Source organism: Anopheles arabiensis, chromosome 3 (assembly GCF_016920715.1).
Source record: "Anopheles arabiensis isolate DONGOLA chromosome 3, AaraD3, whole genome shotgun sequence".
Taxonomy (NCBI): Eukaryota; Metazoa; Arthropoda; class Insecta; order Diptera; family Culicidae; genus Anopheles; species Anopheles arabiensis.
The window spans coordinates 38,460,615-38,472,403 of record NC_053518.1 but is presented as its reverse complement, the minus strand read 5'-3'; positions in this window follow the sequence as shown (position 1 = coordinate 38,472,403).

Genomic DNA, 11,789 nt, shown 5'->3' with positions numbered 1-11,789 from the left:
AAGTTTCGTATAAAAAATTAGCCTTATCATGAATTGTCATGATTTCGTTTACTGTTTTGGCAGCATCTTCAATACTGGCGAAACTATCCAGATAATCATCTACGTAATGATTATCGGTAATTGCCTTCACCGCCTTTGGGTTTTGTTTTTCGAATTTTAGAGCGTTTTGATTCTTTACAAATTGTGCGCATGCTGGAGAGCATGTCGCTCCAAATGTCATTACCTGCATAACATAGACCTGAGGGTCTTTGTTAGGAGATTCTCTGTACAAAAAACGTTGGGCACACTGATCTTCTTGCTTAACCTTTACCTGGTGGAACATTTCCTTTATATCACCAGAGCAAGCAATTTCGTGTTCGCGGAATCTGATGAGTACACCAAATAAAGAGGTGGTAGCATCAGGACCGGATAGGAGAAATGAGTTCAGTGACCTTCCTTCATTTTTTGCGGCTGCATCAAATACTAGACGAGGCTTAGGTGGAAACTTGTTCTTGTTTACTATAGCAAAGTGAGGAATGTAGTTTATCTTCCGGTTATGTTCGAGCAGCTCCCCAGGGGTAGCCTTTCGAGCATATCCTTTGCTTAGGTATTCCGCAATAATTCGGTGATACCATTCTTTTAATTCAACATCCTTTTCGAATTTTCTTTCTTGTGATTTTAATCTTGTCAGGGCTTGGGGATAGCTATTTGGTAACTGTGGTTTGTCTTCCTTCCAAAGTAATCCTATCTCGTATCGGTTTTCCTTATATGCCAAGGTATCCTTCATAATTTGCAACGCCTGCTGTTCTAATTTTGGCATTGGCGCTTCGTTTGATTTAACTCCAAATTCTTCAGTTGAGAAAAATTTCTGCATAAGTGATGACATTAATTTTTCATCTTCTTCTTTTGATCTTTGATTGTAAATAGTGGACTATACTTGTTTATATCATTTTGCCAATAATGTTTTCCTCCTCCGAATATTGTCCATCCTAGACGAGTCTCTTGAGCTACCGGCTGGTTAGGCTTTCCGGAGCGATATCCAATGCTTTGAGTATAATAAGCATGTGGGAGACCTAATAAAACTGTGGGAATGGCATCATAGTAACTTTCTAAATCGATATTTTTGAAGTGTTTGTACATTTTGCTTAATTTCTTAGCATCTACCGTTTGTCTGGGAAGGTCGAGTTCCTTCACCGAGCGTAGATTCTTGATGTTGAGCATTTTATTATTTGGCCCACGAACCCTCAAGGATACAATTTGACTATGTGGTTCGTCTTGTATGTTTCCATTCGTCCACGATAATTTAAGAGGCATATTGGGCCCTGTTAGTTGCAGCTGTTTTCTTACATCATCAACAATAAGACTTGTTGCTGACGCTGGATCCAACAAGGCAAATGTTTTTATTTCCGCACATTCGTGATATAATGTGATCGGTATGATTTGATAGTAAAGCTTTCTGTCCTCTTTGTGGAAGTTTAATCTTTGTGGAGGAATGTATGAGGGGGATTGTTCCTCTTTCCTATGGAGCAACGTATGGTGTTTTTGTGAGCAACGTTCTACTCTGCATTGAGGCAGGAAGGCGGCAGGTAACTGCCTTATGGTTTTTGTATTTGCAGCAATTAGTACAAATGCCCTTTTGGGTTAACAGTTTCCATCTCTGCCATACTGGCTTATCTATGAGCTCTTGGCATTGAGTTGTTTCATGAGCCCTTCCACATACCAGACAATGATTGTCTTTAGAATACATCTTTGGCTGTAAGTGGGCATTTAATCGGTGCCCTCGAAATTTCTGACCATTTTCATTTGCTACCAAAACTGCCGCTAGGTCCTCGGTTGGTTTTATCCATAGTGCCAGATCACTTAATGTGTGAATCTCTTGGTCATTTAATGTTTTTGCAATCCATTTATTTCTAAGATCTGTTGATAGCCGTGCTATGAGGTCGCTCAGGAGCCTCTGATCATTTAAATATTGTGTTCTCCCCAGTAAATTCATATTATCTACCATATTATTCAACGCGTTGGAAAACTCTATTATTGATGTTGGATTTTCTATTGAAATGTGCCTGCAAGCTGTGAGATCGTTAAGCAAAGACTTGTAGACGCTTTCGGGGTTACCATAAAGTTTTTCTAATCGGTCGATAATTTTATCAAGATTATCAGGACTTAACATGAGACCACTGACTGATTTTAATGCATTCCCTTTTAAGTATCGCTGTAGTCTATTCAGATTCTCCAGCTTTGAAAAATTTCCTTTCTTAGTTGTTTCATCAAAGGCCGTTTTAAATCGAGGCCATAGTTTATAACTACCATCAAATTCAGGAAGTTCCATAAGCGTACTTTTGCCAGCAGAAGAACTAGCAGTTAGTGCGCTTACAAGTCTGTTAATATTTTCGGTAAGCGAAATATTTTCCTCGCTTGTTTCGGGTTTCAGAGCCTTATCGCTTAGCAATTGTTTTGTTTCCTGCTTTTTGGTTCTATTATGATTTGATCTTCAAGAGTCTTCTGCAATCTTTCTATTTCTTCTTCTTGTTGCTTCTGTGATTCTTTGTTTCGTTTTTCATTATCTATCTTTTCCTGCAATAATTTCTCTGTTTGAATTAATGCTTCTCGCATTTCTTTCCCGTCGTTTGCGGCTTCGTTTAATTCCTCTTGTAACCGCTCCAAATCCTTTTTATTGTTATTACTTTGTTCTAATTCTTTCTCTCTTTTTTCCTTTAATAATTCGCAAAGTCTTTGTGATTCTTCTAGAGCCTTCTTTATCTCCTTCCTTTCTTCTTCAGATTTCTTACATTTTGAACATACGAAATTCTTTGGGGTACTCTTTACCCCCAAACAACTCAGGTGAAACCACCTGTCGCATTCCGTGCAACTAACCTGTTTCCCCCACTCATCTTTGTTAGTACAAAGTTTACAATGACCGTTTGGATTAGTAATAAATTCCATTGTTACTCACTCAGCGCTTGAGATGCTTTCGTATGCCGTATCACGGATGTCCGCTTGCTGATGATGCTAGTCGATCTGGTGGGTTCTTCTCTGGTCCGGCTACTGCTGTATAGTCGTCTCTAGTAGGTTGGATGCTTTCTTCAGTCACGTTATTGCCGGCCCCGCTCTGCTGCTTGGAACGTCTGCGATCGCTGTCTGCTGCTTGAAGTCGCTGGTGCACTGACCGTTATCCGCTCGCTGTTTGTTTTGTTTGCCGGCCCTGGCGATGAGTCGCTGCTTGCTGCTTGGTGCTTGGAGACGCCGGTGGACTTGCCGCTTGTCGCTCGCTGTTCGTTTTGTTTGTCGGACATGACGATGAGTCACTGCTTGCTGTCCGTTCCAAACCGAGTAAGCCTACTCGGTGTTGTTTAATTCGATGTTTTTAATCAGCTATTTCCATTGAAACTTAAGCCGTTTGTTGTTACTCGTTGTTTTTATTTCGTTGTCGCCGACCTTGCTGTGTAACCACCTAATGGTCACTACGTTGGCGTAGCCTTTGCTGATTTGGCTTTTTGACGCTTTGCCGCTGGTTTGTTTATATCGTTGTCGGTACCCTCCGTGCTCTTGTGTTCGCTAACGGTTCTCGGGTTTTGTTTATGATGTCACCTTATTCTTATGGTGTTTCGGCGGTCGTGCTTAGTTACGCACTTATTTGCCGTTCTATTCCACTCCTGGTGTTGATTTTAATGCTTTGTGCACTTTCATTCGCGGTGTTTCGGCGGTCGAGCTGGTTTACGCACCTTGTAGCCGATCTATTCCACTCACGGTGCTGATTCTTACTATTTCACTCCACTTTCACTCGTGGTGTTTCGGCGGTCGTGCTGGTTTACGCACCTGTAGCCTATCTATTTCACTCACGGTTGTGATCCTTACTATTTCACTCACTTTAACTCGCGGTGTTTTGGCGGTCGTGCTGGTTTACGCACCTTGTAGCCTATCTATTTCACTCACGGTTGTGATCCTTACTATTTCACTCACTTTAACTCGCGGTGTTTTGGCGGTCGTGCTGGTTTACGCACCTTGTTGCCTATCTATTTCACTCACGGTTGTGATCTTCACTATGTTACGCACTTTAACTCGCGGTTTTTTGGCGGACGTGCTGTTTTACGCACTTAGTTGCCGTTCTATTTCACTCACGGTGCTTCGGCGCTTATGCTGGTCTGAATCACGTGCTATTCACTACGAGGAGGTCGTTAGTTCCTCTCTGGAGCCACCATTAATGCTGCTGGCGGATGTGTTGCTCCGTCGCAGCGCCCAACGCCGGTGCTTTACACCGAGTCGGGTATATTTTTCCTTCGTCGACCGGAGAGTGCCTCCGACTATTAAGAAACGAGCGATTCTGAGGTTTGTGTTCGAATGCGCTTACTTTATTTAGGTTTTCATCTCTTATATGCTATTTAGTTGCTGACCGCATATAGGTCAGCTAACTGTGATTATGACTATTTTGATAACAAGATTTATTTATACTTAATGCGACATGTGACATGTTTATGGTTTATGAATTGCGTAAGTTACTTCCTCGTTTGAACCGTGAGAACGGTTGACTACCTGTTTATGTTTGTTGCTTTCTGAAGCGCGCGCTATCGCTTGAGGCGTGTTTTGCTTGAACTTTGTTTTAACTTAAGGTGTTTTATCTTGAAGTGTTTTACTTCGCTACATCCGCATAAATGCTTTTACTTCATAATGAGGTCGTACGCAACACCCTCTCTTATTTGAGAGTCGATGGAACTGCGAAATAACAATAGTTTTTTTTTCGAATTGGATAGTTCTAAGATTAGAGAGAGTTCACAGCACTCAACTTAAATATTTTCACATTCCCGTGTTATCTACAAGACTTACAGACAATATCATTGAAATAAGTACAGGCTGTCCCCGAAATACGCTATTAATAGGGGTCGAGAAGAACCCACGTATCTCGAATTTCAGAAGTCGAATCACGAAGTTTTAAGTCATAACATAATATAGCAAATGTTTGTGTAATGTTGCATTTTATAAAAAGTTATAGTCATTAACTAAATTATTTGATTTTATATTGAATAAAGGTCCGCGTATCTTGAGGACTACCTATACTAATTATGATGTAAATACTGAAATGTTAAATAATTAACAGTAAAACAAAATGACCTCTTATTCCAGCTTTAACTAGTCCCCCCACTCTGCAAACTAGAAAAAAAACTATACCACATTGGGACTGGGATTCAACGATTCGAATCCTAACCAGTATTGGGATTCGAATCCCTTCTGATATTCATTTTTCCCATCACTACCGTGCAGTGCGCTACGACAGGTAAAGAGGAAAGAGCAGACCGATTCGAGGAATGGTCGGCTGGGATATCCCACTGTGGCCGGCACAACCAAAACCGCTCTAAAACTGGCAAGTTATACTAATAGTGGTACGCATTCGAAAAAATGCGTTCGTGAATAGAACGCCAAGGGCTAGGGGTCTGGAATACACTTCCTGATAGTTCACGCAACAGTCATCGCTAGCGTAATTGATCCGGTCCGGATCCGGAAGATTTGGTCAGTGAGTGGAAGGTTTAGTACCAAACATGCACATAATTGATTAACATTTGGCTTGTTCAATTAGACAGTATCCTTCTCTCTCTCTCTTTCTCATTTGCTTTCCCTCTCTTTCTCTCTTCTTCTTCTTCTCTCACTCTCACACTCTCTCCTTCCTTCATCCAATCCATGAACATTATTTATCTCTTGCTTTGATTCAGACCACCATTCTCACATGAAAGCATTCACACTCGGGTTATCATACAATATCTGGCGCAATGCTAGAGGATCGAAAAATATTTGTTAAAGGCTCCACGATCTAGTTAACACTCTCACGAGAATGAATGGTACACCACTCTCAGGCATATCTGCTGTCGTTTATGATCCCTCATTATGGCTGCAAGCATTCAGCTTGTGTTCATTTCATCCACACAAGCTACATGCTTCAGCATACACGTAGAATGAGACCGAGATTTGCTGGTAAAAGTTGGGAGCTTTAAGCTTTTAAGAGGGATGCATATCATAGCACCATCTGTCATTGACCTAATTTGCCCCCTATTTCACATTGAAACTCCTCGAATGTGGTTTGCTCATTAGCCAACCCCTAGCAGCATCGCATACTCCCGGATATGACGCGCATCGAACCAACTCGACCACATTACCGGTCATCGTACGTGTTGTGACATTATTGCGCGATAGGAGCAGCCAAATTCAGCGCTTCGGTGCTCAGCATATTTGTTAGCTTGATTCGCGTACTACCATTCCTTCGAAACCGCACCAACCATGCCCTAATCCCCTTCGGGGAGAAATATTTAACTTAAAAATCAATAAATTATCATTATCATGCTTTTCATCACAATCACACCAACCACATCGGATAGCAACCCAGGAGAGGCTGCCTGTGAGTGTTGAAGATGGTGGTACAAAATTATCCCTGTGGGCCAGTAAGCATTACCGACCGTGGTGCTGCTTTCCTAACCAACCGCACCATATTTTCTGATGACCGTACCTCACAATCCTGCACACGGTTGCTATTCGCTGTTAGCTATTATTGTACCAGGTGCATCAAAGTGATTGAAGACTAAATTGCGAATCCGGTGTAAAACGTTCAAAATGATAGGCAATTTCCAAAACGCATCACTCTTATGCTATCAGCGCACAGCGAGCACTGTTATTGATTTTACAGATCTCTCGTTGAAGCATCATGAACATTGCGGTGCAGCTTAGTTTGTTCGGTATGATGCAAGAGTAAGTACTAAAAAGTAGCGTTCATAAAAATGAAAGTTTTACGTGAGTGTTTTTTATACTTCTTCTTCTTCTTCTTCTTCTTTGGCACAACATCCGTTGTCGGTGAAAGCCAGTCGGCATCCAGTAGTGGGCTTGGCTTACAGCTAATAATTTGTTTGTGTGTAGTTTGTATATTGTTAGGAAGTATATAAACTTAGAAAAAAAATTTATTGAACATTCAAATGTCAAATAATAGCAAAAAACAGGTGATGATTAAATTTAAGATCATTGGAAATCAAACAGGTTATAATTAAACGAAACTGACGTCGCTGTAAAAATGATATAGCAGACTAGTTAAGGCCCGGTAAAATCTACCGGATGTCCTCAAATTTCGAATTATTTTCAAACTCTACACGATCAGTGGCAACAACCATAACTCAAACACCTATTTGTTCTTATTTGTTCTTACAACTGTGTTAACCTTGTAACTTTCTGGTTGTTACAGTTCTTACTGTACATTTCAGAACCGTTAACTATCGATGAGGCTACTTTTGAGCCATACTGATGGAAATCTTAACAATGATAATCATGATTGGCGAGTTTTGTGGCCATTTTGATAAAACAGAATGTTCAGTAGCTGCATTCCTACTTATTTTCAATCGAACTGATACGTTCCATGTCTCTGTTGACACAAATGTATAATTTTTGATTATTATTGTTTGGTTATTGACGTGATTTTTTGGAAAGCATAGCTAAGTAGTAACCCCTACAACGTGTTCATTGAATAACGTATTGATGTGCAGTGGATTAAAAAATTAGGATGCCTTCTGTTTTTTGTGCCCAGAAATGTTAAGATTGAACTACAAAAATATGATATCGCACGTGGTTCGAATTCCATTTCTACTCTTTTTTTCGACTTATGTTTCATACGTTAGTAATAGATGCTTAGAACAATTTCAATGTAAATTTGCTTGGTCTTTAATTTCATGAGGGTCATTTCCAAAAAACGCCATCAAAATTTTATTTTATTATCCTGAAACTGGTTTTGAAGTATTAAATGGAATTGGTATTTGTGTATGAGACAATTGTTATTGTGGCGCCAAATATCAATTTTCAACAGTGAACATATCCCCTCATATAACCATTCCAAATGTATAGTTCTAATATTCCAATCTATACTGTTATCGAAAAGAATGGTTCAGCACTGTTATAGCCTTTCCAGATCAATTAACTAAATTCACATTTACTTGCAAACTACTTTATTTACTCTTGCCGCCCCACATTTGTCAGATTTTGCTTCTAATTTGACGTGTCCTTAATTATAACGTGGTTGTTCTTAATCGACAACATAGTACGGTGATAGCATCACATGGTAGATATCGCCGTCACTCTTGATAGATACAGTCAGAATCTTTTCAGCTCTCTTGAGCACGTTACAGTAAGCATAGTTTCATTGTGGATCATTCTGCAGTTGATGCTGATCCGGCTGAATGCAGTGCGCACGGTTGTCTCCACTAACGCGCAGTATGTTGCAGTCATGTTGCACAATGAACCATCTCTCCCTTTAGTGCTTTGTTCCGGAAGGACATCCTGAAATAAGTAGTTCTACCCGCCCGCGAGCAAATCGTTACAAATTTAATTTTAACTTTCAAGTTATCAACATCCGCCATCTTCCGCTCATCCATCCGCTTTCTTGCTCGGAATTTCAGCAAGGCTTTTTAGCATATGGCCGCTTATGGTCTCTCGGCTAGATCCGCCTCTTATTGTCATGCGTTTTCCTTGTCCCGACTCCAATATTGCGGAGTAGTAGATTTGAGGGAGTAGTAGATTTGGGGCGGTCCCGTGGTACGTGGTCGTCAACTCGAACGACTCAATAACATGCCCGTCATGGGTTCAAGCCCATGGACCGTCCCCCCGTAGCAAGGATTGACTATCCGGCTACGTGGTAATGAATTAAGTCTCGAAAGCCTATACAGGGCGGCATGTCCGCACAGGACGTTACGCCAAATAGAAAAAGATTTGAGGGAGTGTCCATGTTCGACGTCCTGGGTATAGCAACCCGTTTTACAAGATATTCTGTACCACACTTATCTGCCGTTGACGACGGTGTATGTGGTATTCGAGGTGCTTAAGCACCAATAATGAGTATGGTTGGCTTTATTAATGATTGAATGAATTGGAATATCAACCATTTCACAATTAAGCTATTTTGCATAGTTTTCAAACATGTTTTTTTAAATATTGCCTTGAATATCTTGATTCATGATGGGAAGGGGTATGAGATAGGACACTTTATCATCAGGTGGCTAATTTGCAACTTTAATTATTAAAAAATTCATTATATCCAATACCATGTGTTTTCAAATCGGTTCGTGTAAACAAAAAATCTAAGTAACCATTGCCCTCATTACCCGCGGGCTGGCAGTGTTGCATGGAGCAAATCCTTTCGCAGCAACGCGCGTTGCTAAGAGAGCTCTGCTCTCACCGCTTTCTCTCTTGCTGAATGTTTACTCTCACGTCATTGTGGCGATTTTCGATTTTATATATAGTGAGAAGAAGATGATATACAAGGTTCCTAAACTTCCTAGAGTACACCGCAATCGGAGAGTTGTTCTTTGTAAAATCCGTCCGATCCTACTTTTGGAAGTTTCCAAATTAGATTTCTATTGAACAAAACTCTTGTTGCCTCATTCATGACAGAATTACACATTAGACTAGCAACGGTACTTCAACACTCTTCAAACTTCAACACACTCCAATATCCAGGAAAATTACCATTCATATGCACAATCCAATACATGCAGCGTCTTAAGTGAACCATTTATTAATCACCTGCTCATGCATTTTATCGGCTGGACTTGTGACAACGAGATTTATTGTGTAATCTGTCGCCCTCTCAAGAGCCATCTGTCGCAGGCCAATCATCGATGATATGAATATTACATACCCGCTGCAGTCTCGATATGTTTATGCTAATAGCATCGTGCAATATTTGTGACCCAACGTTGCATACACTGTTACTTGAAGCGTGCATTGTAGCAAAGCTGGTCATCGCTTGTCCGTATCTTACTCTTCTCCTTCTGTGCGGTTTTCTCAAGGCCCACGATAGCTGTAATTTGTCTGCAATCTCCATCGTCAATAACTGATGCACCCAAGAAGAATATCACGTACCACCAGTGAGCAAGACACCGATCATTATCCATGAGAGACGGCTGTTCAGACGCTGCCACAATTGACAACTGTTGTCGAATAAAATGCAGAACGCAGTGCATCTGCAGTAATCAACTTCCGTCCCGTCAACAACAGATGTATTGCTGCCGTAAGCCAATATTTGCGCCGGAATCCAGACGCAAATAAATCTTCTGTACCGAAAGCCCTTTAGCTGATTGCACTGAGTGGCGACCGGGATGTTGATGATAGCAAAGAGTATATGGGGGAGAATATCATAATCGCAACTCCATCGTCTGTCACCGGAACGCCTACGGATGCGCATAGCTGCCGAGAGAAACATTTGCATCCGGATGCTTTAATGGGGTTTACAAGCCTTTCATCGAGCCACAACACCCAATCAAAGGTGGATTGTATGCAATGCAGTGTATTGATCGTTATATAAGGCTGTAAGCTTGATACACAACTGCCTCATTCCTGTAACATTTCAAAACAGTTCATATTTGAACTTATAGTCTGTTATGTGTATGGAAACTGGTGATGCGAATAGATCCGAAAATTGAGCAACTAATTTAGAGAAGCAAATTTAATCGGCTTGTTATAAACAGTGTGGATTGAATTAAACTATACAAATTGAATTAATAGTTCTTAACTGAAGCAAATAGCATCTTATAACATCAGTCTATAACAAACACATAGAGTGTTAAGTTGTTTCGGTAGGGTAGATATTAGTAGATGATTGTTAATTTTCACGAAGAAGATAAAATAATGCAATTTTTCTCTCAGTTTTATAAAATTCACGTGAGCAAAATGTTTCTTTGTTTTATTTTTAACATGTGATTCATTTTTTTTGTTTATTTTTATAGAGACTTTGAATCAATTGGCCTTATTCGCCTCTTTTAATCGGTTGATTAATTCTAAGCTTAAAATCTAGCATTATTCTTTACCTTTAGCATTAAGTTACCTTAGTAGTCTCTTTAGGTCGAACTTTAGGTCGTATGATGAAAATGACAAAAGATGTTGACGATCTCATGTGCGTAAAAGCACTTTACTGAAGTTAAGCTAGGCCCATTCTCGAGTATGGATTGATCGTCTGGTGCTCGAACGGCAAGATATAGGAGAATAGATTAGAGACGGTTCAATGGAAATTTTTCCGATACGCGTTATCAAAACTTAACTGGAGAAACCGAAAATAATTGCTTAATTATAACCAACATTTTTTGCTACAAGGATTGGAAACGCTAGCAAAGAGGAGAAAAACGCACAAGCTACATTTATAAAGGAGTAATTATTAGGGTCAATAGATGTACCATCATCACTGGAGAACATAAATTACATTAGCATAAGCAAAAAACATTACAAGTACCAAGAAATAACTCGCAATACGGCGAAAACGAACTAATGAGTAGAATGATGCGTTAATTTAATGAATGAATTTTTTAATTAAATGAATTTTTATTGCAACATTAGTTTGACTGCTTTCAAGAACAGTTTAAAGAATTCACGAATGTTTGGAATATGTACGTTTGTTTTTATACTTGTATGATATTTGTTGTTTGGTGCTCTCGTTAAGCCATAATGGCGGACGACTAATTTTCTATAATAATAACAAAAATAAAAGTTCACCCTCCATTACGTTCGGTAATAAGCAAAACCATATTTCTGTTAGCATACCAACCAGCCCTATCCATTATAACAAACATCCTTCCCGACGAATTGCATTTTCTAATGCAGCCACAAATCATGCGCTCAAAACGACCCTTGGCCCACAACCTTGAATTATATAGCTTACAATTCACCAAAGCGGCGAGGGCGGCATAAATTTTCAACCTCCCAAAAGACACAGTAATTTTGTGTCTCGCTCTTATACCTGCGCATTTACGTTCCATGTACTGAAAGGGTTTGAAGGCAATGTTGGATTAATTATACTTCAT